The sequence below is a fragment of the Erigeron canadensis genome, chromosome 3 (genome assembly GCF_010389155.1).
Source record: "Erigeron canadensis isolate Cc75 chromosome 3, C_canadensis_v1, whole genome shotgun sequence".
Classification (NCBI taxonomy): domain Eukaryota; kingdom Viridiplantae; phylum Streptophyta; class Magnoliopsida; order Asterales; family Asteraceae; genus Erigeron; species Erigeron canadensis.
In genome coordinates this window covers 20,609,593-20,615,977 of record NC_057763.1, presented here as the reverse complement: position 1 = coordinate 20,615,977, position 6,385 = coordinate 20,609,593, and positions in this window count along the sequence as shown.

The window sequence follows — 6,385 nt, the reverse complement described above, 5'->3', positions numbered from 1 at the left end:
TTGAAACCCCCCGCTTTATCAAAGTCTATATATACTTTCGATACAAAATTTAAGATGTATCTATACATTCTCTTGATGTAATAGTTCTTTGTGGATTCCAAGTATGATGGCAACTATGGTCTCCATAAAAATGCATATATCGTCTTAAGTTCAGAAGTCTAAATATGTTGATGGCAAGTTTTTTTGACTTTGTAAAATCTATCAGGGTTCAAATCTCACTTCCTATATTTATAGGAGTGAATTATTAGGGGGTTTTCGAGAGTCCTGGTTTCATCCTAAACATGCGTGATTCAAGCTCTGCATATTTGCCTAATTGGATGTCACTGTAGTGTCTCGAGCAATAATATTATCTGTTAAAATTGAGTTAGATTTTACAGGTTTGAAGTTATACATTTTAGGCTGATGCATGATTTGTTCATGACATATATGAATACTTTTATACAGTATAGTTTTTTTGTGTTTATATCTACATATATGTATTCTAAGATTTTATTTCATTCATTTTCAAAATAATAGCTAAAAATATAAATAAGTATGTCCCGAAATAATTTTACATTTCTTAAAAACTGCATCCTTTATCGGATTTTTTTGTACAAATTATCATGGAACACCATTGTCCGTGTACCACAAGAGAAGGACAGAGGGTGGTATTGTATTGGCGTGGTGAACGCTCCTCTTTGGTGTTGCCATATACCATAATTAAGGTGCAGATATGTTGCTCTTTTTCTAACTCTTCTTTAAGAAAAGATGCAAAAAGATGTAAGGCGAAATGATGTGTATTTAATTTATTAGGTATAATTGGTGATGTAAGATGAAATTATGCGTATATGCTAGGTACAACGGTGGCGGTGGCGGCCGTAGAAAAAATAACTTTATATGTGACGACTGAAGTGGTGAAGAGAGGAATGTGCCCGTAGTCCCATACCTAGGTACTTTCCAAAGCTCATGAAGCTTAGTAGAATGAATAGGTTTCGAAAGTGATACCTGATGAAACAAATATATTTTAGAGATTTGTTTATAAATGTGTAGGTTTTTTAAGAATTAAGAATAACTCTAAATGAAAAAGTTAAATTTGCTGCTTCAGAGTATTTGGCTTAATTTAAATATATGCTATAAAGAGCATAAAACTATGTCATCAAAATTTGGTAGTGCACATCGTGACGGATACTATTAAGGGGAGTAATGTATCTATAACAATTTTTTGCCGTTCACAACAGATATACATGTTATGTTGTACAATACAATTGTATAAAGCATACCTTTTTGTGAATAACTATAAATTATTGTATATATACCATTTATACTTTAAACGCGACTTTATGAAAACAAGACATTAGGTCATATCAAATTTTTTTATAAAAAAAAAAGTTCAACATAAAGAACTCTTTCGATGAGCAAATTCCTTTGATTAAATCCTTCGTAGAGGAAAAATCCTTCGAAGAAAATCATGTGACTGGTTCAAAAAGTATCCTCCGAAGAGGAAAAATATAGCCCTCTTTACATAATAGAGTAAATTACACTTCGTCCATTAAATTGACATGTTTTTCACTTTTGATCCTTAAACTTTAAAAATTACAGTTTTGACTCTAAAGTTCGTAAATTTTTTCAATAATCGTCCTTTTTGCCTTATGGCGTTGAAAAGTGGTCGTTAACGTACGCACGTGCTAGACACGTGAGGGCACTAATGTCATTTTACCTTACACCAAGGGACGAAAAGTGAAAAAATAGCTACTTGAGGAACGAAAAATGAAAATCATATATACAAATAAGTTTATTCTTGCATTTTTTATTTTCCGATCATCTTCTCCAATCATTTTTACCGATGGAATTTTCCGACTAGACATTTATTTTTCGTTCCTCAAGTAGCTATTTTTTCACTTTTCGTCCTTCGATGTAAAGTGAAATGACATTAGTTCCCTCACGTGTCTAGCACGTGCGTACGTTAACGACCACTTTTTAACGCCGTAAGACCAAAGGACGATTATTGAAAAAATTGGTTAACGTTAGGATCAAAATTGTAATTTTTAAAGTTTAGAGATCTAAAGTGAAAAAAGTGCCAACTTCAGAGACGGAAAATGTAATTTACTCTAAATAATATCATATGACTAATATATTTCAATGTCATGGACAAGAAACTTACTCCTAAGTAAATTAACTTACTCTCAAATCGATCAACATATTCTCTTGTGCAATTAAACTAGAACATAAATGATTCTTTACAAACATTAAATTAAACAACATACCGTATAATTGACAAAGGTTAACTCGGGTTGGCATCCTTTGAATCCATATTCCCAATTAAGTTCTTGTGATTGGATGTAGAACTAACTGTTTTTTCCAACTCACAGGAACTTATAACTTCGAATCAGAAAAAGTTTTAATTGAAGAAAGTCATCCGAAACCAAAAACCTGGTTATCATTATGTGTTTTTTTTTTCAAAGAATACTTCACTATAACAGATACAAACAAAAAGCTAGGTACATTACTAGCATATCAAAGATTATACATATTTAGACAAGTACAAATTGAGATTATACCAATGTGACCAAGAAATGCTTTTAAGAGGATTTTTGGTCCAAAGATAGCCGGTTGAACGAATATCTTGGATGATACTTTCTGTCGACATTAAGCAAAGATCGAGTGTTGGCTTTCAAGTAGCATTGAATACAACTTTGATTTGTAAAGAAGATGCATTTTGAAAGGCAGTTTAGCTCATCTACTCGACATCTTGTAAACTGAGTATTATTTTATTTCACATCTTTGAGGAGTAGTATTAATATACTCCATTATTTGTTCATTCTTGTAAAACTACTATTAGTTTTATCTATTTTAAGCTAATAACCTTAAAATATGTTGGAGCAAGCTAGCTAGGTATATATATTTATAATGATTGGATCTATTAACTTTAACCCCTAACAATTTAAAACAATTATATATAATGAACTCTATATATTTTACATAGTATCCAAGAAACGACGGCTAATGTGTTCACACCACTTAAATTTGTTTCCCAATGGCTTTTTTCCGTGCCTCATGCCCTCATTTTATTAAAAACGTATATCACAATAGAATACTCTTAAAATTCAAGTTGAATGTAAACTCTACTTTTATCCATGTTATCACCAATTTTACTTTTATGGTACCATTTATTTGACTATATTCACGAGTCTGGAAAAATAAAATGAAATTGGCATGGCATTCCTTCCATTATGGATGTTGCTGGGTGGAAGTCAAACGCCACCCAGAACATGTATTAAGAATGTTGCCACTAAAATGATGCCTAATATACATACCTAATGGTCCAAATGTTATATTTTATTTAATGATTATATACTTAAAATGTTTGAAGGTGAGATTTACTATTCAAAGTTATGGGTATATGACTATATGTCATCATAATCTCGAAGTCTAAAAAAGTTTGATTTGTTGGGGCAGCGTGATGAATCGCGGGTTCAACTTGTCTTTTTGAGGCAAAGCTAATAAACAAATACTTTGTTTTGTAGAATTGCAGAACCTGAAGTGGGTACTTTTGATTAAACTAACCACTTATGTTTGTAGCGTTCGAGATTCAAAGTACAACTTTGAGGCTTTTATTATTCCTACAAAGGGGCATAAACCAATGCTCCTTCCCTTTTCCATGTTATTCAATTCAGTTTTAATATAGCACCAAGCCACCAACTACTTTTTTTTTTTAAAACGAGACGATGATTTGATAACAATGTATGGAGTATAGTAGTATTGTGATGTAAATAAAATTAAAATAAAAAATAATCAACATTATGACATATACTGTTTGTAACAGATAGACTATATATTATTAAGCTATGTACTATACTAGAGAATAAAGAGGTAATTAACGTGGTTAAATGAAAATGGGGATCTTTTGGATGATAGAATATAGATGTTAGATTATATGGAACTGAATTTGTGAACATCTATACTTACTACATTAATTATAAAATATTTTGCTTTATTCATATTTTTCAATTAAGTTGTTTATAACCTCTAAATGGTCTTTAATATTAGTAATTTATTATTTTAAACATCTCTATTTTATATATCTAATCTAATTAAAATCTTTATAATAATCTTAATGAAATTAATCTAAAACATCTGCTTTTAACTTATAAAATAACTATACGATTCCTTTTAAATCAATAACCTACATTACTTGCCGCCACAAGCACCAATCGCCGCCGCCGCCACCACCACCACCATTGCCGCTACCGACGCGCGCCTCGTCGCCACCACTAATCGGCGCTGCCATCACCATCAACATTGACCAACGCACGCCACCACTATCACCGCCACCATTACACCATCACATCATGCAGATATATTGCTAATACATATTAAATTAAATGACTTGGATATGAACAAACCAAATAAACTAAAATGACCTCAAACTATGGAAAAATGAATTTAACCACGATCACTCCATAGTCCATATTGTTTTCATTTAAGAATATGAATGTTAGTTAAAGTTAAGAGTTAATTTAGCAAAAACTCCATCTATACTATCTTATAAAGTATTTTGTCCTTTTTTAAAATCAATTTGAACTACCTAAGTTATCCTCATTTTTTATTTATTAATTTAAACATCTCTACTTAATATACCTTTAATAACCTTAAATCTCAAGTAGTCATTTTTTTCTCTCCTCAAATCTTTATCACTCATTTTTTTCTCTATCATCCATAAAGCATTTTATTCTTCTAATTTATTTAAAATCTTTTGTCTCAAAAACCGTATATCGATAAATTATAAAAATTGCATGGGTGTTCTTAAAATTTCATGCTCTTTCATTAGAGATGTCATTCGATATACTTTCGACGAATTTTAAATCCGAGTACGTAGTCCGTACGGCTAAGACATTTGGCTATTACACTCTATGACTTATCACCTCCTATGACCTATGACCCCCACCATCTCACCGCTGCATTTCGCGGATACTATTGCTCGTATGAAAAAATAAGAGTTAAGCCGTTCCTTCTTTATTTCAATGAATTGAAGTGTAATTTATAACATGATGATCATGATATATAGGTCAACAAACTGAGATACTTAACTTGGGGCAGGCCCAAGGCCCAAGTTTTGCTAAAATGACATATGAGTAAAAGTTTTGCTAAATTGAACATAACTTAAAGTACAGAACTTTGTTTCAAGCCTGAAACCAATCGAATCGATGCTTGAAACAAGGCGAATGCCTAAGGGGCATAGGTCATTTTTCCCAAACGCTGTATTTTAGGAGTTATTTGCATATTTGTGTACATTTTAGTTTGTTGGACTTGTTTGTGGGCTAGTTTTGGGCTCGTTGTTTAGGATATATAATACGGAGTATTTACTTTTTTTTTTTTAAATGATAAGGGGTATTTTAATTTTTTTTTTTTCAAATCTCAAAAATTCGTGTTTCAGTAAAAAATCAGACTGACTATTGGTATTCGTTGATCCAATTATATCTTGAAGAATCATTTCTCCCACTTGTGAATCAACACGTTCAATTCCTATTTATCACATTCACAGTCTACATCATAACTCATTAACTTGTTTTTTTGTTTTTTTTTAAAGGTGAATTTCGCTAAAAACTTCGTGTTGTAATTTGACAGCGGGAGGTCTAACATACGTTGTCTTAACCAGGTCCGCGCTAGAGAGCTCCCTCGAAGTAGAATTGCCTATTTCAAATACCCGATAGGGGGAAAACCCCATGTTGAAAATAATATGATTTGTATTGTAAATATAATAAAAACATGATAATAATAATGTGTACCAGACAATCTAGAGGATCTTGTAAGAGCAACAATGCTTGTCATTGATGTCGGGTTCCCAAAACGAGATGATTGATTAAAGATGGGATGAGGAGAGAAAACACACAAAATTATGGTGGAAGATTAGGTTAAAATGGTTGCAAATGGCTCTCTATTTATAGAGAGAACATTTACAACTTTAGCCCCTGGTGTTTATTATGTGCAATATAAGTCCCCGTAGTTCCAATTATCTAATGGGAAACCCTATAATATGTCTTTAAGAGTAAATACGCCCATCGTATATTTACTAGACATAGGGATTTCAGTTATCGTCAATTATCATATCACGAATGATAAACGATCAGTGACGGTCACATTTAACGTGGTTCCAACATTCTCCCACTTGACCAAGCAATCATTTATCTATGAGTATTCAATAAGTCCGGCCGGGATAATACTCATTTTGTTTTAAACTGAAATCATAGTCAATAAGTACAGCCGTAGAGAAGAACATCAACTCAGGACCCTTACTAGTCAAACCATGACTCAAATTTAAAACTAATAAACAATGATCAATTGACTAAGATAAATTTTGTTATAATAATGTCTGTACACCGTTATGAGTACTCAAAGTGTAATTATC